Source organism: Cupressus sempervirens, chromosome 7 (assembly GCF_028749045.1).
Source record: "Cupressus sempervirens isolate cs-2001-9-10 chromosome 7, ASM2874904v1, whole genome shotgun sequence".
Taxonomy (NCBI): Eukaryota; Viridiplantae; Streptophyta; class Pinopsida; order Cupressales; family Cupressaceae; genus Cupressus; species Cupressus sempervirens.
Window position 1 is genome coordinate 106,430,360 of NC_143124.1, and position 23,380 is coordinate 106,453,739.

The 23,380-nt window shown below is 33.9% G+C and overlaps 1 pseudogene; it reads left to right on the plus strand.

Moving 5' to 3' along the window:
- Positions 1–3,502: 3,502 nt before the first annotated feature.
- Positions 3,503–23,380, plus strand: part of LOC149545712 (uncharacterized) — a 31,005-nt pseudogene continuing 11,127 nt past the window's right edge.

The window sequence follows — 23,380 nt, forward strand, 5'->3', positions numbered from 1 at the left end:
ATATTTCTATTCTTTCACATTTTTCCTTAAAATGTTTGAAGTGTAAATAATATATCCAAGAATAATTTTTTACATTTCTAATTTCAAATTACTCTTAGGATTATTCTCTATGTCTTTGGGAAGTTAAAATAGATATCTTAATATTTTATGAAATATTAAATGTTGATTATAAATATTTCATTTCATTTACATAGAATCACAAGATTGATTTAGAGATGTTTCCCACTTTCTTATTCTATGGTGGAAATATTTTTGGGTTGATGACGGGTCTAATCGATGTCACCATATTGGCTATGTCCCCATCAATATTCATTATCATTCATTTTTCATGAACAATAATTCATCTTCTAATGATTATATTCATTAAACTACTCTATCATTGTGGATTAAATATTTTGCACCCGAACCAACTTTGGTTATATGGATTTATTTAAATATGATTAAGGTGAGATGTGATAAAGGTGGAAATTTCATTTTTTATTAGCATCTAATGAATGGGAGGAATTTCTCTTCATGCATAATAAAAAGGTTCTTTAAGACCCTAATTTATACAATGAATAATTTTTTAAAAATTACATGGAATGTAATATCTAGGAAGAAAACAAATTTTTTTAAGAAACTTGACAATTCAACAATCTCAAAATAATCCTTTTTCCTTTTCCTTTTCTTGTTCTATAATTTTGTAGGTGCACTTTCAGTACACCATTTGAAAAACTTTTAAAGTTGCCACCCATAAAGAATTTCTTAAAATTGTTCTCAGTGTGTTTAACAAAATTTCTATGAAGGATTGAATTATTTCTAGTCCAAATATGCATATGTGGAAGCAAATAGAAGTCAAAATTCATTTTTCCACCATAGAGAAGCACTTTTCTAATTTTCTGCAATGGAGAAGCCAACTTGAGATTTTCTACCAAAGGAAAAATGAAGTGTAATGAAAAACTCATTTTCCACTGCGCCTTTCGTAGTCATTTTCTAATTTTCCATGGAGAAGCACTTTTCTGATTTTCCGCAATGGAGAAGTCAACTTGGGATTTTCCACCAAAGGAAAAATGTGTAATGGAAAACTCATTTTCTGCTTCGCCTTTCATAGTCATTTTCTAATTTTCCATTGGAGAAGCAAATATTTCATTTTCCAGCAAAAAGAAAAAATGCATAGCGGAAAATTCATTTTCCACTACGACTTTCGTAGGCAAAGTTCAATTTTCCACATGAGGAGAGAAAAGGCAAATCTCAATCCAAGATGAAAGTATATGGGGTCTAGCATCAAGATTACTCTAGAAAAATAATTTGTGAATCAATCTACATCAAAATTGTGCCCACTACATGAAAATGGAAAATTCATTTTCCACTGCGACTTTTGCAGTCAAAGTTGAATTTTTCACCAAAAGGAGAAAACAAAAGTCAGATTTCCACTATAAGAATTCCAGAGAATTTTTCCCAAATTTTAGTAGAGAATTAACATTGTAAGCATTGAAGATAACATTGTTGCAGATTGAAGACATGGACTATAGAGCATTGAAAGAACAATGGCTGGAAATTTTATTTTATTAATTCTGATTTTGTAGTAGTCATATAGAACAGAATTCAGAAATTCATATCTTTTTACTTATTGATTATTTTTTCGATCGCTCCGGTCAGGATGAAGATAACTAAGTTTGGAAGAACATATCCAAAAATGAGCTCAATCCAATGGTGGAATGAAAAGATATGACCCACGAAAAATGACTCATTTTTACCTGGCAGAACTATCTATTTTGCTGTCCACTCAATGAAGGACAGATTTTGATATTGATTTAACATTTTAAATGTCAATTATTAACATATAATTTAAATATGTTAATATCTATCATTATCAAATTTAAAAGTTAATAAGCATATCAGTTTTCAAAAGGAAAAATATGAGAAGTTGAAGAGACAATATCAGTTACAGAATTGAAAAGTCACTGGAAGAAACCAAATGGTTGCTGGAGAATGTATTTATTGTAAAACCTTTTCCATTGAGAGGGGCTTCTTTTCTGCAAGGGTAGGTATTGCTAGAGCAGAGGGAAGACAGTAGTTTATTTTATGCATTTCATTTCATGCATTGATTTTTGTAATAGATTTGGCCAGACTTGCAGGCAAATAAAAATCAGAGCATTGTATTTGTTGTGTTCAAAACAAAGAAAAGTTTCGCTTCAAATAAGAGAATTTGGGTATTATTTTATGAATATATTCAATCAGAGCATTGTTGTGTTCAGTTTTGGACATTATCTTGCATCTTGTGTCAAATAATAAATGTGTTGTAGATCAGAGTATTTGCATGTATTCCTATTGCATAAATATGAATATTAAATCTTCATTTCTTCATTGCATTCACGTAATTTTTATCTATATTGCATTACCGATATCAAGAAGTCATAGGAGTTGTGAATTCTTAGCATTGGCTAGATTTAGGAGTTAAAATCTGCCTGAGTTAGTTCTATCTAGGGTTGGCTTGGTTTTCCTCTTCTGTTCTCGGGTTAAGAACGTACCTGATTAGTTTAGGAACAAACAAATTCGTTGAATATCATTGATAAAGGAGCTGTACCTTTCAATTTAGAGGAAATCTATCAATCTCATGATAGATTATCCAACTATTGGTATCAAATTGTTTCTCACATGTTCGGGCATGTAAGAGTTACATTGGAAAGAACAATCTGTTTACCAACAGATTTTTGGTGACTTTGCTGGGGAAGTGGAAAAGAAGATTAGTGCTGAAGTTTTACTTCCTCAATTTATATTATTATCTCTACTTGAGATTGGCGACTCTATTTTGATCCTCATCATTTCTAGTTGAAGAGTCCAGTGCTTTCATTTTCAGAAATTATCTCTACTTGTAGGAGATTGGCGACTCTGTTATTAAAAGACCATGCCCATTAAAGTTGTGAAAGGAAGAAGGCTAGATCCTTCTTTGATTGAACTTCATCAAACTCAGGATCCAATCTTGCGTGATCTTTTTGATGCTTTTAGAGAAAGCATTACCCATGGAAGAAAAATGAATTTGAGCGTTGAAGAAGATCATGCACCAGTCCTTTTATGAAAAAGTGTTTGTGCCAGGTATCACAAATTAAAGGAGATAGAAATAAAATCAAAGTTATTGCAGCATTGTAGAGAAAGGGTGTTGTAGCTAAGAAAGGAATTGAAGGTAGATAATGATGAGATTGCAAAAATTTTGCACCATCACGTCTCCTATAATTTTTTGGTCCTGAGCGAATACGAGGTTCAACCAAGAAAGAAAACTAGAAGAAAACCCACATTCAAAGAGATAGAAGCTGAAAGTGATTTCAATTTACAATTTCTTTGGACTGCGTTTAAACAAAGCATTGCTGAAGCCGAAAAGAAGAGATTAAGTCTCTCCGAAGATCATCAATCCACTCTTTTGTTAAGGTGTGTATACCAACAATAATTCAATGTCCAAGACCAAAGAAAGGGGAGTTATGTTTCAGCAAAAGTGCTTGAAGAAAAACCAGTAAATCAAGAACCAATGTCAGTTAATTGTTCAGTTCTTGGAGAACAAGAAATACCCCAACTTCCAAAGGCACAAATTTCAATGGGCAAAGACACTCTTGATAGCGGCTGGGAAATGGTAAGTGAAATAGAAAATGAGGATTTTTCTATGGTTTCTTTTGTTCCTGAAGTTACAAGTTTCAGATTTGATGAAAATGATGATCATCTTTTACATAAAGTTTCTTTTGAAAATTATCCTTTGGTTTGTAAGCAAGTGGAATATGAAACTTTTAAGTTTGAAGAAGATATTTGTAAAAGTGATTTTAAACCTACACAAGTTGATGATGATTCTATGTTGGAATCATTTTATTTCAAAGATAATACAACTCTAAGTTTTCTTGAAGAAATCTGTGTTGACAAAAAGGCTGGAGCATGTGTTGATAATCATTTTACCAAATCTGAAAATATGATTGAAGAAATGGATGCAAGAACAAAGTTTGAGCAGAGATTCTCTTTGACTAAAAAAGTGTTGCAACATCATGGGGAGGACAAAGAACCAGATTATATTTTTATTTTCCATGAAATAGAAGCTAATCGAGTCTTGGTGCCTGTCAAATGTAAGTCTTCTTCTACAACCGATTCAAGTATTGAAGCTTTGAATTTGGATAGGGAATTTTCAGACTTGATAGCTACTAGAAAGGATGAAGTTACTTCAATCCAGATTGATCCAATGTGTGATGAAGAATCATTTTATTTCAGCCTGGATTTGAAATCTAAAAGTTCTATTCAAATCGACTATGATAAATGTGCATATGATGGAACATCATTTTCAGAACCGTTTGAGTATCCTAAATTTTTCAATATTGTTTCGGATGTTGGAATCTCTATTAAAAATGATATTGTAGAAATAGATGAAGATGAGTATGTTCTTGTACCAGATTCAAAATCTTTATACCTTTCTTCCTCACAAAAAATGATTAATGGTGCAAGCACAGATGAATCAAAAATATATGATGAAGGATGGTTGTTTGGAAGGGATTTCTGGGCCACATATTTTCAGTGTACCTCTGGATTTAGTTTTGGTTATGATGAAGTTGCCAAGGGGAAATGTTTTTGGTTTAACTTGCTAGAGCATAATTTTCTTTTCCAAAAAGGTTCATACTTCTCCCTTTTGATTAATGGCCATGTGTGAGTTTCTTCCTACTTGCTCTTTTTTTGGTGAGGTCTCCTCACCTGTATTTGTAAATAAGCTTTTGTTTCCGCAATTTTTGGTGTGCGTAGCTTAATGTTCCCTGCATTCTCACTTTTGGTTTTGCCTTACTCCCCTCCGCCCTCCTGGCAAGCAATTCTTTGATGATCTTCTTTGTGCTTAGACTCTGTAATCCAATGGATAGGCACTTGTCTTTTGCTAGAGATTTTGGATTCTTTATGCACTTTGCAGCACATAATCCCCATTCAGAGCCAACTATAGGTGCACTTTCAGTACACCATTTTAAAAACTTTTAAAGTTGCCACCCATAAAGAATTTCTTAAAATTGTTCTCAGTGTGTTTAACAAAATTTCTATGAAGGATTGAATTATTTCTGAGTCCAGATATGCAAATGTGGAAGCAAATAGAAGTCAAAATTCATTTTTGCACCATGGAGAAGCACTTTTCTAATTTTTCGCAATGGAGAAGCCAACTTCAAATTTTCCACCAAAGGAAAAATGAAGTGTAATGGAAAACTCATTTTCCACTGCACCTTTCACAGTCATTTTCTAATTTTTCATGGAGAAGCACTTTTCTGATTTTCCGCAATGGAGAAGTCAACTTGGGATTTTCCACCAAAGGAAAAATGTGTAATGAAAAACTCATTTTCTGCTTCGCCTTTCGTAGTCACTTTCTAATTTTCCATTGGAGAAGCAAATATTTTATTTTCCAACAAAAAGAAAAAATGCATAGCGGAAAATTCATTTTCCATTACGACTTTCGCAGGCAAAGTCCAATTTTCCACATGAGGAGAGAAAAGAAAAATCTCAATCCAAGATGAAAGTATATGGGGTCTAGCATCAAGATTACTCCAGAAAAATATTTTGTGAATCAATCTACATCAAAATTGTGCCCACTACATAAAAATGGAAAATTCATTTTCCACTGCGACTTTCACAGTCAAAGTTGAATTTTTCACCAAAGGGAGAAGACAAAAGTCAGATTTCCGCTATAAGAATTCCAGAAATTTTTTCTCAAATTTTAGCAGAGAATTAACATTGTAAGCATTGAAGATAAAATTGTTTTAGATTAAAGACATGGATTATAGAGCATTGAAAGAACAATGGCTGGAAATTTTATTTTATTAATTCTGATTTTGTAGCAGTCATATAGAACATAATTCAGAAATTCATATCTTTTTACTCATTGATTATTTTTTCGATCGCTTCAGTCAGAATGAAGATAACTAAGTTTGGAAGAACATATCCAAAAATGAGCTCAATCCAACGATGGATTAAAAAGATATGCCCCACGAAAAATGCATCATTTTTACCTGGCAAAACTATCTATTTTGCTCTCCACTCAATGAAGGAAAGATTTTGATATTGATTTAACATTTTTAAATGTCAATTGTTAACATATAATTTAAATATGTTAATATCTATCATTATTAACTTTAAAAGTTAATAAGCATATCAGTTTTCAAAAGAAAAAATATGAGAAGTTGAAGAGACAAGATCAGTTATAGAATTGAAAAGTCACTGGAAGAAACCAAATGATTGCTGGAGAATGTATTTATTGTAAAACCTTTTCCATTGAGAGGGGCTTCTTTTTTGCAAGGGTAGGTATTGCTAAAGTAGAGGGAAGACAGTAGTTTATTTTATGCATTTAATTTCATGCATTTATTTCTATAATAGATTTGGCTAGACTTGTAGGCAAATAAAAATTAGGGCATTGTATTTGTTGTGTTCAAAACAAAGAAATTTTTTGCTTCAAATCAGAGAATTTGGGTATTATTTTTTGAATATATTCAATCAGAGCATTGTTGTGTTCAGTTTTGGACATTATCTTGCATCTTGTGTCAAATAATGAATGTGTTGTAGATCAGAGTGTTTGAACATATTCCTATTGCATAAATTTGAATATTAAATTTTCATTTCTTCATTGCATTCACATAATTTTCATCTATATTGCATTACCAATATCAAGAAGTCATAGGAGTTGTGGATTCTTGGCATTGGCTAGATTTAGGAGTTCAAATCTGCCTGTGTTAGTTCTATCTAGGGCTGGCTTGGTTTTCCTCTTCCGTTCTCGGGTTAAGAACATACCCAATTAGTTTAGGAACAAAAAAATTCATTGAATATCATTGATAAGGGAGCTGTACCTTTGAATTCAGAGGAAATTTATCAATCTCATGATAGATTATCCAACTGTTGGTATCAAATTGTTTCTCACAGGTTCGAGCATGTAAGAGTTACATTGGAAAGAACAATCTGTTTACCAATAAATTTATACCATTTTGTAAGGTAATGTTGAGAGCTTTCATTTTGCACGATGCTTAACAACATGAATCCTTTCAAACTCTCCTCTTGAAAAGATGATCTGGGATCAACTACAAGGTTCCAGCTGATCTTGCGACCTACTGGAATCTACTTAATTAAAGATAAATGTTTTTTGTTCGTAACAAGGCCTTTGTTGGTTCAAACCAATTTTGGATAATATGATCTATCTGCTTCTTGTTTCAAAATTAACAACAACAAAAAAAGTTTTTTTGGTATTTTCCATTTTTTTTCATGAATGCAATCTAACAATGCAATTATATGAATTCCTAATTTAACCAAGGGCTAGTAATGCAAATAAAACAGATAGGTAATAAGAGATGAAAGTAAATAACATAAGCTGAAAATTTATAATGAAGATAAACCACGGTGACAACATATATGTGAGTTAAATTGTTGAAAAGATTAGGTAGGAGACCAATGAAAGTAGGAGTAGTGCTTCCTCAAATCTATGGATGCAATCATTGATGAAAATTTAGTAAAACCAAAACATGTTTCACTTCTTATCAAATTGCAAGGCCACAAAAAGTGTGCTCATGTGAGACAAGAAGCTATGTAGAAGAAATGGGTTAGCTATTCTCCAACTCTGTATGTTACTGGAATTTGTTAACATGCGACAAACACAATAACCAAAATATCACACAATCAAATCAATAGAACAAAACTATTGGCTCTGTTATTATCATGACCAAGAATCCACAAAAATAACACACTCTGGCAAGAATAACTACACTTAGAATGAGAGCACCAAAAGCATATATTATTGCATCAAAATATTGGACTAGAATACACATTTAATTTCTCAATTTATAGGCAATCAAGTCCTCAATTTGTGTTGAGAGTGAGAGATTCCTTCATGCAAATATATGCTTAAAACTTAATAAAATAAATCTAATTATATACAAACTAACTCTCTAAATGGTGCTAAGTAGGAACCCACCCTTGTTTATATCAATTAATGGGTGCATGAGCCTTTACATGACTTTAAAAAAATAAAAGAAGAAGTAGATAAGAAGAAGGAAGCTATCAGATGATGTAAGAGTCTCTATAGATGCCAAAAATAGAAGCTCAACCTTCTCTGGATGTTTCTAGGAGTTAAATTGCTATCAGAATGCATTTTCGGTTCATGGAAAGCTCTAAATTTATAATTGGCTATTAACTATTGGTGCATCTTTGGAGAAGCACACCTTTTGCACCTTTTGCACCTTCAGAGAAGTGCACCTTTGTGGTAGATTCAAAAAATACAAAATTTTCCCAAGTGTCAAAACTAAAATTCTAGCTTATAGGTTTTCTTCCCCTTCATACCAGAGGTATGTTTGAATACTTTCTCTTTAATTTCTCTATGATGTCAATCACTTGGGTTGCATCTAGAAAATCCAAAGCATCATACTTATTCGTTACTATTTTCAGGTAGTTTCTTACTTCTATCTGAGTGTCCAAAATGTATTCTTGTTTTACATCCAATTCTAGTAATGCCCGAGCCTCTATCTTAAATGCTTTTCTAATGTATTCATAAATTGAAGATTGCCCAAAGGTCTTCTAAAACTATTTGACAAATACTTGCACATACATGAGCTTATCCCTTGACTCATTTAAAAAAATTTCAAGGCAAGCATTACTGTAATACTTCTTAGCTTCCAAAATTTTCTCTTCTGTTTGATCCTTCAGCTTATGAATATCTGCATGTAATGTCTCCATTACTTTATTACTAGAAAAAATATTCTCGATCCAATCATCTATCTTATCCAATTCATCACCTATATATACATCCATGAGCATAAGATATCTTTGGCCCTTTATTGGTTGTAATGCTTGAAGGGCTTTACCCCAGGTATGTACCTCATCCATCAATCCAAAATCCCAGTTTAGTATAGCTACCAGCCTATCTACATTAACTTGCATATGGTGCAATAGTTTAAGATTTCCTATATTATTTGCACACCTTTTTCCTCAAAAATTTCCCACCATTGTTGACATGCCTTAATTAATGGATTCAATTGTATAGTTGCATTCTCCTTCCTATCAAGTTCCACACCTATAGTTTCCTCAAGATGATCAAGGTCCAAAGGATCAACCACTTCATGTAGATAGCCTCTTATAAGCTCATTCAATTTCTAGAGCCTCAACAATTCAGACTCATCTTATTCTAGTTGGTTAAACACTTCTTTAATTCCTTTAGTGACCATCGATTTAGTAGTGTCAATTTTCATGCATAGCTTGTACTTTCTCTTTATTAATAGGAGGGATATGAGTGGCTGAACCTTTATCTAGGAAAGACAAATGTTGAACTGTAATGGTGGGACACCTAGAGGTCCTTGGGGAAATAGTGAAAATTGACTCTAATCTTCTTGTAAAGGTTGATTTTTTGGTGTATGCCTTATCTTGTCACCTATGACTTTAGTACCCATAGGCATGAAATAATATCCAACATGCTGAAGACATTAGTCCCTTGACCCTCTTGTTCATCAACCCACTATTGCTACTCATCCTTCTAATTTGTAACCTAAATAGGTTGTGTGGGAATAGATGATAGTGTTACCATGGAACTCCTTCTCCATTATGCCTTAGTTACCCTAGCTAGATGAGTTCTTTGAATGAAGGGAAGGTTATCCTCTTCATCTTCTTCATCGTCTTCAAGAATGGTTTCCAGGACTAAAGAAATAGGAATAACCTTTCTTTGCACTTTCTGTCTCTTAGTCCTTTTGATTGGAGTTTTATCCTTTTTCCTCTTAGGAGCTCATGGAGAGGCTTCTTCCTCTTGAACATGTTTTACAGAAACCTCTTGTGCTTCTTCTTCAGGTCCTTGTCCCTATTCTAGTGGTGGCACTTGCAGATTATGTTGAATTTGAGTGGCTCCTACATTTTTGGGCTCTTGGTTCTCAGATGCTTGAGTATCTTCACCTTTGAGCTCAGCTTGCTAAGGAGAAACTCTTTTCCTTTTATTCTTTCCTTATTTCACTTTAAAGTATACAACTTCTCTATCATGTTGATACAACATTTCTGACCTTATTGGAGATTGGGTTATGAATGTTGGTACTATAACTTTCACCCCTTTCCCCATTACTGGGTGAGCTATGGCCTGTAAGACTATTGTTTGAGGAATTAGGTCCAATTTGAATGGCTTCTTAATCCATTCTTTAGTCAACTGGATGATATGCCTCGCCTATAATTGACATCTACATTTTCTTCTCTATTAATTTTTGCATTCATAACTACCCGATCATATATCTTATCTTGACTATATAAGGTATCAAAGACATCTGAAGTGTCTTGTTGAACAACCTTCAATGTGACCTTTATTTTCAAGGCACTACCTGCCAAATAAAGAGTCATCCTACAATAATCCTATATTTAGATATTGTATTCATCTACTACATTCATCCAATGATCCTCTATGATATCTTGATGTTTAAATTATTCTCCTGCCAAGTATTGAACTCTACCAATATTGTAGAAACATGGACAAGGTGAGGTATAGTCCTCCAACGGATACTGATCCCATTCTAAATCAACAATCATGATATCTTGCTTCTTCTTGATTCCAAATGGATCTATGGTGATTGTCCATACCCAGATCTTCAAAGTTATGCTATTTTCTCACCATGTCATATGCAAATGTGAGTTGTCATGCAATCTTCAGCAAAATGAGTCTATCACATGGATATCTAGGGAGCTTTATAGGACTAACAGTTGTACCTGCTACCCTTAGGTAGGTAAATATCTTGAATTGGATGTAGTAGGCCCCTATTTCTGCAATTCTTTCTACTGCCTTTATTGACATCCTTTTTGTATAATCACCTTCAATGAATTGGATGATTGCAAAAATGAAAGCATAATTTACTATCCTATAATCTTTACTCTTATGTACTTATCAGATCTGGGTTGGTTAATGCAGCCTCACATCCTACTGTAGTGTAGTCTATAGAACTTGTTATGGCCTTGGTAGGGAATTATGTATCAGAACAAAGAGTGGTGAAAAGCATAACAGGAGAGATCCTCATAGAACTAAGACAAAAGAACATCATCAAAGTGTTCCATCTTCCAATGGAAGATCAATACATTAGGTTGAATTATCATCAAGTAGAAAGGTGGTATAAGGACAATGAGCGACAGGGTACAAAGATTATTGGATCATCTTATCTTATTGATAGAACGCCAATGGGACAAAGAGAGGGAGAGGTAGACATTACAAGAGGTTATATGAAGGATGATATCAGATATTCCATTGCTTTTTTGAGAAAGATTTTGAGTCTACCCACAATAGGGAATTTAAATATATGGATGGTATATTTCATTGAGACCATCAAAATGGTGAAGATGCCAATTGACAAGGGCATAATACTCAGTGAGGATCTAGATGAATAAATGCTGTTAGTTAAAACTATCCCTAGATTCTACATGAATTCATATTTGGTATACTATTAGTAGCAAGGACTACAGACTACCAAAGATTATTCAAGAGGGGAAGCATGCAAGATGCTATTGCTTGGCCTTATGTGGTATGCCCCCAACTAGTGAATACATCCTTTTAGACTCTGATAGGTAGTTCTAGGTGCACCTTGCACACCTTTAGGGTGTGCTAAAAGTGTGATAGGTGTGCTTTTGCTCCTTAGCAAGCTTTAAAAGATAAGGGTGCACACATGGACACCTTGCAATGTGTGCATGTGCGCACCCTATGCTTGCAAGAATTAGCTTTTAAAACAAAATGGTACATTGTTGCACACCTTCCTATGTACCATTATTGTGATGTTGCCTTAGGGTTTTGATTTTTTAGTTTTGTGAGTATAGGTGTGCACATTGTGCACCTTGGATATATGCGCAAGGTGTACACCTTATATCTTCATGTTTAGTTTTGTGTGTGTAGGAAGTTGAAGATTTGACACACCTTAGTAAGTGAAGAGGTGCACTCAAATTTGGATGTAGGAGGAAATGAAATGAGGAGGGTGGGTTCTTGGGCTTTTATAGGCCCATAATGAAGCTCAACCTTTAGGGGTTCACACCTATGCATGTGTGTAGGTTCATAATTCCAAAGGGAAGTGCTCTCGTACTAAGGACCTAGTGCATGAGTGCACCTTGGGAAGGTGCACACGTGCACTAGGTGCACTAGTGTGCACCTTTTCCTTATATCAAATCACCTTACACTTAAAATCTTCAATTTCTAACAATTTAGTTTTTGAGGTAGAGGGCTAGGATAGACTCAAACATCATATAAAGCCCTAAAAAAGACTCAAACCCTAAACTAGGGGTCTAGAAAAGCATAAAAAACTTTTACTAGGGGGTCTCCATTTCTAGGAGAAATGGGGTGTGCATTATGAAACCACAACAAATAGCCCCAACAAAAAAGAAGAAATGACAAAGGAATTTCTTTACCAGAATATATGTCTCTAAAATGTATCAATTAATAACTAAGTTTGAACACTTCAAATAGCTTTTAAGTCCCTTGGTAGTGAAAACTTCATAATCTCAAATCTTCAAGCTTAATGTGTGCCTAGTGTATCCATTCCCTTTGATGTTTCATGGTGCAAACTTTGAATCAGTCATTAGAAACTTGGAATCAATCTTCCACTCCACCGATCCATCCATTCGAAATCTTCACAGATCATGTGTATCAATCACTACCTGACCAGATGAGAGAATTTATTCATGAGGGCTCTTAATGGGTTATCACTTTATGAATTTTGGGTTTTCAACAATCTTTTAAGTTCTGCTTCACAGAACTTGCATGTTTCCATTTGATTCTTCCATGAAGAGATTGAATAGACATTAGATAGCCATTTTGGAGTGCATATGTCTATTTTTCAGATTATTTTCATCAGACCTTTACAAAATCTTTCATTCTTACCACCTTCTTTCTTCTTTTGTTTTCTTTTTGTAGCCTGACCATGCTTAGACTATGTGGCCAAGGCATTGGTGTCATTTCTTAGATTCTCTTTTAATTTGATAACACTTGCATTCCTCTCCATTGGACTTTGTGAAGATTCTCATGCCAAACAATGACCTTAGCAATTACTTGTAAAGACCCTTTTGTTTGAAGTGGTAAGTTTCAGCCTGTCCTTTACTACTATCAACCTTGATTCGAAAGCACCAAGATAGTCAATTCTTTTAAATTTGCAAAGTGATGAGAACTATTGATTTGCAACCTTGATTTCAAGACTATAAGTCCTTTCCAACTATAAGTAACATCCTCCTCAAGTTGGTAGAAGATACATAGCATCTAAATGCTTTGGCAAAGAAATATCTCTTCCTAAAATTCAAAACCACAAGAAAATAGTTTATGAAATATGTCAAGATAAAATCTTGATTGCACCTAACCCTCGAAATGGCACAACTTTAAAATAAACACATGAATAAAAGTAAACACACTTGCAAAAATAAACACATGACTGAAAGAAAACACACTTGCAGAAATAAACACAATGTGAAAAAGGAATTTTATTTTTTATTATTTTTTGCAGTTAAGCCTCAAATTAATGTTTGAGGAACTACCCATTGACTAGCAATGTAACCAATTCCCTTTGTAAAGAACTCATCCTAAAAGTATTTTCTCCTAGAATTTTTGCAATTTGATAAGGACCAATCCACAAGCGTTGAAACTTAGTGTGGCTACCTAGCTTTTCTTTTTCCTTGTCCCACAAAAGAACAAGGTTAGATATTCTAAAATACTTTATTGTGGTCCACTTGTCAAACCACCTTTTTACGACAACCTGTTGTTTTTTCATATGCTCTAAAGCAATTATTTGTATCTCATCCATCTCCAAGAGATTCATTAGTCTAATCTGAACCCTATCAACATCTTTAGTGTACCCACTCATGAATTTCAAAATAGGAATCCTTAGGTTAAGTGGTAATACTAGCTCTTGTCCATAGATAAGAAGGTGTGAGGATGTTCGAAAGGTATTCTTGACCTTGACTTGATCTATCCATAGTGCATATTTGAGTTGTGTATGCCAATCTTTAGGATTTTCCTTCAACAAATATCTTATTACTGTGATCAAGTTCTTATTTGTAGATTCATCAACAACATTTCCTTGCATATAGTAACTTGAAGAGAACTTTGTTATAACTTGACTATGTGGTGCCAACTAGGTAAGGAATATTGATGCAAAGGTTGATCTATTATCACAAACTAGAAAGAATGACATCCCAAATCTAGTAGCAATATGTTCTTCCAAGAAGTCTGTAACCACCTTTGTTTGCGATTTCTAAAAATATTAGCTTCTATCCAATGTGTGTAATAATCTGTAGCCATGAGAACAAACATATGTCCTATCGATGATGGTGGGTTTACTAGACCAATAAAATCCATCCCCAACTTTGAAAAAGGGTATACCAGAAACACTGGTTGTAATGGCATCACCAGATGTCTTTCTCTATTAGCACTAGTTTGACAAATGTTGCAAGTATGTACATGTTCAAAACTATCCTTGAAGATTGTAGGCCAAAATAAGCCAAATCTTAGGATCATATGGATTATAGCTTCTACTGACCCATGTCTCGTACCATATTTATCATGAAACTATTCCAAAACCTCTTTTACTTCTTCTCATCCCAAATGTTTTAGATAAATTCCTTCATAGTTCCTTTTATACAATTTTCTATCTTGTAGTATGTAGGATTCACACTTCATTTTAAATCCTCTATTCTATTAACTATTCATCCAATTACGGTACTGATTTTAAAAAATCTAGTAAAGAGTATCTTTATACCAAACATCGGTTATTATACCTTGATTGATATCAACTTCAGCTACCTTACTCTTCTTTTGATCTTCCATGCTAGTTTCATCATCAAATCTGAATTTCTTCTCATCTTTGATCTAGTTATCCACTATCATTTTTTATAATCATTTTCCTCTCACTAATTTCATTGGTTGAATTTCTAAATCAAACTCTTGAAGCATTTCCATCCATTTTCCTCATATTTCACCCAACTCATTTTGCATCAGTAATGTCTTAACCACATGATTAGGCACAATTGCATACACTTTACTCCTTAATATATAGTGGCGCAATTTCTTGACTGCCTTTATTAGAGCAAAAAATTGTTTATCAAGATTTGAATAGTTCAACTCAACATTCTTTAGAGGACAACACATGAAAGCAATGGGTCTTTCATCCTCTCTATCTTTTTTCTATGTAAGAATTCCATCACATAAGTGTTCTAAAGAAAAAGAGTATATTTTAAATGACAATTCATAATCCATACTGACAAGTACTAGAGCTGTAGAAATAGCCACTTTGATGTCCTCAAATGATTTCTTGATTTCTGGAACCCATTCTATTTTTGCCCCTTTCTTGATTCTACTAATTTTTTTTTAAATTTTGTTCTCTTAACGGGGTGTAATGCGCTGGCTGAAATTGCCAAGGCATCCACTACCATGTTTCTCTTTCTGGGGATAGACCTTATCTTCAAAAATTTGAAGTCATCCATTAGATCCCATAATCTCTTTCAATAAGTGAGTAATCTTCTATCATTGTAAGAATAAATTGATTTTACTTGTCTTGTCACCAACTAGGAGTCTCCTTTGCTTATGAGAGCTTTGATTCCCTTCTCTAATGTGAAGAGAAGTCTATGGACCAAGGCTTCATACTCTACAACATTGTTAGTACATCTAAACTATAATCAATATGTTGCATAGAAAGACCTACCTTTTGGGTTGATTAATTCAATACCTATACTGACTCCTAATTTTCACTTAGAGCCATCAAACCAAAGTGTCTAGATTGAATCTTCCTTGGGTTTCCTAAACTTGTACTTGATTGTATGTAGCTTTTCCTTTACTTGAACCTTAAAGGATTGTTTCTTAGGGATTCATTGTAATCTCTCCCATGGTGGACTTGATGATTTTTCATTGTCTATCTTTGATATGGGGAATGTATGTTTCTCTTGCTGATCTTAAATTTCCCCAATCAATTCTATAATTTTGTCAACTTTGGGTTTGGGATGAATGATTGCCAAAGTCCACCCTTGGCCTTTTATGAAACATCTCCTTCTTTGAATCTTAACCATTCCTAATGGAGGAGAAGATAAACCCCCACCACATGAACAAGTATCACTATATGATGCATTAGGATCTTCTACTTCTTTTGCATCTTTTCTTATGGCTTCAAATACATATGCAGAATTTGGATTTTCTATAAATACTTCCTTTGGAATGTTTCCAATTTTTTTTTTCATTATTTGAGTCAATACCTAAGCAACTACTTGTTGGGAATGTGAATGTTCAAACTCTGAATGCCTAACTCTATGCAATCTAAAAAATCTAGGAAGGAGCAATATATTTGGGTTGGCTTCTTCACCTAAACCTTGTAAATTGGCCATCATGCTACCAATGAACTATGTTATAGTCTCTTCATTTGGAATTAGAATCATGAATCTTTCATCTTGATTATCTGATGTTTTAGGTGAGACCGTATCAAAAGCCATCACTTTCTAAGAGCCTCAACTAGATTGTAGGAATGGCACCTCATTTGGTGCATTGTATTCGGTAATCATCATTTTCAATTTTGGCTTTACCTCAATCTTGATCTGATTATTCAACCCTTTCCAAGGTAACCACAATTGAGTAAAATACATTGAAAACCACCCTCTTAAGCATTTCATCCACTCTCTACTTAGTAGAAATCCATATGTTTCAGGAATTTCAACCACATGTATATCTATAATGTCTTGAATTTGAGGGTCCACTATCAATTGTATCTGAACATCTTTCAACACACCTATAACCTTTACTTCTATTGTGTCAAGTTGTATCACTATTTGATTAGATGGTTGAGTAGTGACTCCCAACCTTTGTGTTATCGAAAGTGGCATAATATTACAAGAAGCTCATGAATCAATTAGGAAATTGTGAAGATTCTTCCCATATATTTTGATGCTAAGAAAAAAGGGAGGCATCTCAACCTTGTCTTTAAACATAGTTGGCATGGCCTCCAAAGCATTGACTTGTTGAGATATTGTCTTTTCAGGAATAATATTCGTATTATGGGGTTCCTTTGTATGATCGAGAGTTTTCTTGAGTTCTTCTCACTGATGAGGACAATTTTGCAGCATGTCAAACAAGGACATGTTAGACTTTGTTTATTTCAAATCTTCCACCATGCTATACTTTTTAGTAGACCATGTAGGGTTTTTCAAGATTGTAGGCACATTTCCTTGATTCTGATTTTTTTGTCCTCCATACGAGGGTCTGATAGGTATCAGATTGTTAATTACTCTGAGATCTAGAGGAGTTTGTTGTAATGTGGGAGGAATACTATTAGTAATGGGTTCCTTTTAACTTCACAAATTCTAGATATTTTGATTATCATTCTGGAAGGAAAACATTTCTTCAGGTTGAGTATCTTGTTCCTGAATAAGCGGAAAAGAGAATTCTTCTTCGGCTAGTTGTTCAATTCTTGTGTTCTGTGAAGAATCATAGGATTCTAGCATTATGACATTGAATTGCATGGGGGACTCATTACTATTTCCCATTGGATTTTGGTTTACTTGTTGATTTCCATTGTAATATGAACCATCATCATTTGGTACATTCTGATTATTACCGTACCGATTGATGTCCACATACTGGGCATTGTTGTTGTTATTATCTGTAGGAATACTTCCATTGTTTAGATAGGTGTTTCATTGTTGATTCTATCTTTGGAAACTGTTGTTGCAATCATGAGCATTGGAGTTATTTCCTCCATTATTTTTTCTCGTATTGTTGTTTCTTGCATTGTGGTATTGTTGTTCCTATTATAGTTCTGACCTCAATTTTTGTTGTTGTAGGGACCAGGATTAGTTCTCTAAAAGTTGTTATTCTCTCCTTGTGACAACCTCAACCAGGTAAACTCATTAGTGATTTTAGACATCGCCTTCTTCATTTGGCAAAGCTCAAATGCAAAATTGTTCTCTATTTTAGTGGATGCTACTGCCTTTTTCTCAAAGAAAGCCTCTTTTGGAGGTTCATATCTTGGGTATGTTAAAACTAAAACTTGTGGAGAAGATGCCTACTATAATGGAGTTAGATTCATTGGTATGAATTGGCTAGGCATTAGTGGTTCTTGAAAAGGATATGTTGGTATTATAGTAATAGCTTGAGCTGGGGGCATCAATCCTCCTCCATTAGGATTGGCTTGTTTCATAAAAGTAATTTCTTTTGAGAAGACTTTATCCAATGTGTCAATACTTGTAGTAGGAAGTCTCCTTAGGAAAAAAACTGCGAGATGGTCCATATAATTTAGATAAATCTGAATAGTGGCTTCAAATAGTATAGTGTATGGTGTTTCCAGCTTACGGTATGCCATATGAAAGCTATTGAAGAAGAAGATTGTTGAAAACACATTAAAATAAGTATGATAAATATGTTTCAATCATTTTTTTTTCACTGATGTCAAATCTGCTATTTTTTGGTAAGACAACTGCTTACATGATTTGAGTACTATCACTTATTTGATTGATTAAGAGGATTTGATTAAAAGATGTAACAATAGCATCTAGAGGAAAGGTTGCATTATGATATGAAAAGGAGTACAAGAATAAGCTAAGATAGTGGTAACATAGTGCATTGATAATCTCCTTAAGGTTGCAAAAGGTTGGATATACTGAGCAAGATTAGAAGAACAAATGTAACAAAGTTTGTCTACAAAGATTGACTAAGTTGACAGTAGGTGTGGATAAAACTCAGTACAAGCTGAGCAAAAAATTAGTTGGAGCCAAGTAAAAGTTTATCTTAGTGTATATTGAGTAACACAGTTGATACTGAGTAAATTTTAGTTGATGTCAAGCACCAGTAAACTTTAGTTTGTTCTGAGTGATTTTATAGAGGATGTCAAGCAACACTGTGTGTTGAGCATCAAAAGAAAGTTAATGTTGTTTGTCAACATTATTTGAAAGATCACGAATTCGATGAATTTGAGAAAACAAGTTTTTTTGCTTGGATTGTGTGAACTATATGGAAGATAATATTGATGAGCTAGTGGTACAAAATCCATGGTAAACTATTTCGAGGTAAATTCAAAGAGAATTGAAGGAGAAGTTTCAAAAAGGGATGAAATGAAATAAGGGGTAGATTAAATGAATCCTATCTAATCTGTCCTAACCCTAAATTTGACGATGGAGAATGAACAAAAAAATATCTTAATTTCCTATTTATAGGAATGGTTGGTTAGAAGTAAAGGTTTTCATGTGCAAGAACCTAAGGAAGACAAAGAGTCTAGTGTATTGCTTCATTTATTTACCTAAGTGAAGAGTCTACATTGGCATGTTAAGAAAGAAGGCTTAAGGGAATGAATGCTTGAAGGGTGAACATGCTATCAGAGTTGAAGTGTATGAAAGCCAAGCAAAATCAAAGATTGAAACATAGATCTTTAATCTGCAAATGGAGTTGTAAGTTATTATTAGATCAAGCCTTTATGTTATTCTCTAATAATTGTAATCAGTCTAGGGTAAATCCTTTGGATTAAGGTTAACCTAACAGTCATTTCTAAACCCTTTAACCAGGTGACATTCCAAGTGAATGGTCTAAAGTCCTCTAACAAGGCTCACACCTAACAGGGTGATTGGAATCCTTTAACTAGGTCAAAATTAATAGTGTCCATTGTAACCTTTAACAAGGTTGGCCTTTCACAAGGCATCACTTTAGAAGAGTGAGAAAGAGTAGCATGTTACTGGTGGTATTTCTCAAACTGGGTTTCCTCATAAATCATTGTGTCAAGTGTGTTATTGAATTTGTTATGTTTCATGTTTACATATCTGTAAATTGCTTTTATAGTAACCTATACGTTTTAAGTCATTGCATAATCTTATGGATGCATGTGTGACAGTAAATGTTTTATGGGTTCATTAAGCTAAAAAAGGTTTTAATTATACATTTGGACCTTGGATAATTGATTCACTAGACCTCTCAGTTATTCTAAAGAATTCTAACAAAAGGAATGATTGAAGTGTGAAACTGTTTTAGCTGGGTCCCTTTTCATTGATATGAATTGGTGATGTATCACTGTTGGGTTGATAAAAGTTTTGAATTGTTCCAAGAATAATCTTACGAAAATGTTCCAGTCTCTTATGCATCTTGGTGGTAAATTGGCATACCAATTAAAGGAAAATGCTCTCGATGAGTATGGGAATAAGTGAAGAACCACATGGTCTCATTGGTAATCTTCCTTTAGTTGCAAATTTCTTGGAATAGCTTGATGTGAACTTCAACTATTCTTGCCTCTCCATAGATGACCCTTGGGAAAAACTTCTTACGATTCCTATGAAGGTTATTGAGTACACTTGTCAATTTGATTGGTGAGCCTAGAGAATTTGCAAAAAAATCCATTGGTGGAGGATTTTGTGGAATGATGGGTGGTTGGTTTGGAGGCAAAACTGAGGCAGATGAAAAAATGTTGAATAGAAGTGAGAGATTTCTAGGAAATCTTTTGTCACTATGAGGCTTACAAAAAAGAGTGAGTTCTAAGAAGTCTAGTTTAGTATCTAAAGATATTAAGGCTCAATAAAATGGGGATGTTGGACCAGGATCTTCTAGTTTGCATCAATTTTGGAAAAAGTGTACCTCTATAGAATCACACTTTCTCAAAAATACGGTAGACCTTGCGCACCTTCGAATAGTGATGGTTCAATTTTTTTTTCCGAACTTGTAAAAAATACAAAAATTTGAAATTGCAAGTTTTTTTTTTCTATTCCAAATGGTTAGGGCCCTCCTTCTAGTACCACTTATTTTGAGCTATCATTTTGCACAATGCTTAACAAAAGGAATCCTTTTAAACTCCTATCTTGAAAAGCTGATCTAGGATCAACTCCAAGGTTTTGAGTGATCTATTGATCTACTAAAATCTACTCAATTGAATATAAATGTTTTTGTTCACAAAGAGGCCTTTTCTAGTTGGAACCAATTTTAGATAAGATGATCAATCTACTTGCTATTTAAAAATTAACGACAAAAAGAGATATGTTTTTTAGTAGTTTTTTTTTTTTTTAATGAATGCAATCTAACAGTGCAACTATATGAATTCCTAATTTAACCAAGGGTTAGCAAAGAAAATAACAAAGATAAGGTAACGAGAGATGAAAGTAAATAGCATAAAAGGGAAATTCCTAATGGACATAAACCATGGTAACAACATATCTACAAGTTAAATCATTGAAAAGATCAGGTAGGAAACCAATGAAAGTAGGAGCAATGCTTCTTCAAATCCACTAATGCAATCATCAATGGAAATTTAGTAAAACTAAAATATGTTTCACTTATTATCAAATCACAAGGCCACAAGAAGTGTGCTCATGCGAGATGAGAAGCCATGTAGGAATAAATCGGTGATCTCTTCTCCAACTCTATATATTAGTGGAATTCATCAATATGTGGTAAACACCAAAAATAAAATATCACACAATCAAATCAATGCAATAAAACATGGCTCCATTATTATCATGAACAAGAATCCACAAAAATAATAGATTCTAAATAGAATGACTATACTCAGAATGAGAACACCAAAAGAATATATTATTGCATCAAAATATCAGCCTAGAATACATATATTTAATTCTTTAATTTATAGAAAATCTTCTCCTCAATTTGTCTTGAGAGTGAGAGATTCCTTCATGCAAATATATGCTTAAAATTTAACAAAAAAAATCTAATTATATACAAATTGACTCTCTAAATGGTACTATGTAGGACTCCACCCTTGTTTATATCAATTAATGAGTGCATGAGTTTAAAACAATGAAAGAAGAAGTAGATGAGAAGTAGGAAGGTGTTAGATGATGTAAGCGTCTCTAGAGATGCCAAAAAAAGAATCTCAACCTTCTTTGGATGTTTTTAGGAGTTCAACTCCTATCAAAATGCATTTCTAGTGCATGGAAAAATCTAAATTTGAAATTGGCAATTAACAGTCGGTGCACCTTTGTGGAAAATTCAAACAATGCAAAATTTTCCCAAGTGTCAAAACTAAAATTCTAGCTTCTAGGTTTTCTTCCCCTTCATACCAAAGGTATGTCTGAATATTCGCTCTTGAATTTCTCTATGGTCTCCATCACTTGGGTTGCATCTAGGAAATTGAAAGCATCATACAAGTATTCTTAACTATTTTCCAATAGTTGCTTACTTCTATGCAAGTCTCCAAAAAAATCTTCCAATTTTACATTCAATTCTAGCAATGCCTCCTCTGTCTTAAATGATTCTCTAATTTCTTCATTTGTCAAAGCTTCCTCAAAGGTCTTCCAAAATTGTTCAACAACTTCTTGCACGGATATGAGTTTATCCCTTGACTCATCTTCAAAAATGTCAAGGCAAGCATCACTGTAATACTTTTGAGCTTCCAAAATCTGCTTTTGGGTTTGATCCTTGAGCTTATGAATATATACATATAATGTACCCATTACTTTATTACCAATAGCATTCTTCTCAATCCAATCATCTATCTTATCCAATTCATTTCTCGTATATATATACATGAGCATATAATACCTCTTGCCCTCTACTGTTTGTAATGTTTGAAGGTCTTTACCCCAAGTATGTACCTCATCCATCAATCCAAAGTCCTGGCTTAGTAGAGAAACTGACCTGTCTCCATTAATTTGCATATGGTGTAATAATGTAAGGTTTCCCTATTTTATCTGCACACCTTTTTCCTCAAAACTTTCCCACCATTGCTGACATGCCTTCAAAATTGGATCCAATTGTATAGCTGTGTTCACCTTCCTATCAAGTGCTACACCAAGAGTTGCCTCAAGATGATTAGGGTCCAAGGACCAACCACTTCATGCAAATAGCCTCTTAGAAGCTCATTTTGTTTCTAAAGCCTCAACAATTCAGACTGATCTTGTTCTAGGTGGTTAAACACTTCCTTAATTCTAGTAGTAACCACCAATTTAGCAGTGTCCACAGTGAGCTTTCCTAGAAAGCCCTCTTTAATCTGATAATCTTTCGTGGTCAAATCGTTAGTATCTTCAAGTAGAGGAGGGTAGGCAATATGAGAAAAAAGGTCCTATTTTTGGCTTTTCCTAATAAAGGCCAATGTTTGTGCATCACTCATAGATAGCTTAGGTTTCTTTAGGGCTTCAACTAATTCTTTCTTTCCCTCATCCACACTACAATACAATTGCCTTTTATGCCTAACCATCACCTCTTTCTTCAACCAGCTCGGAGTAGTTCCCATCGAAGACATATACTTAGTTGAAGAGGGGGCTTGTTCTACTAGACCCTTTCCCTTATTTCTCCTCTCCATAATCTTTTCTTTCTATGAGAGATCTACATAAGGCATCCCCGTGTCTATTGAGTCCACAATCCTCACCTCTATATCTTGAGAAGTTTGTTGAGGTTCTTCATATATCTACCCCTCCTCTGATGCTTCATCAACATGTCTTTCTTGTGGCTCCTCTTCCTAAACAACTTGTA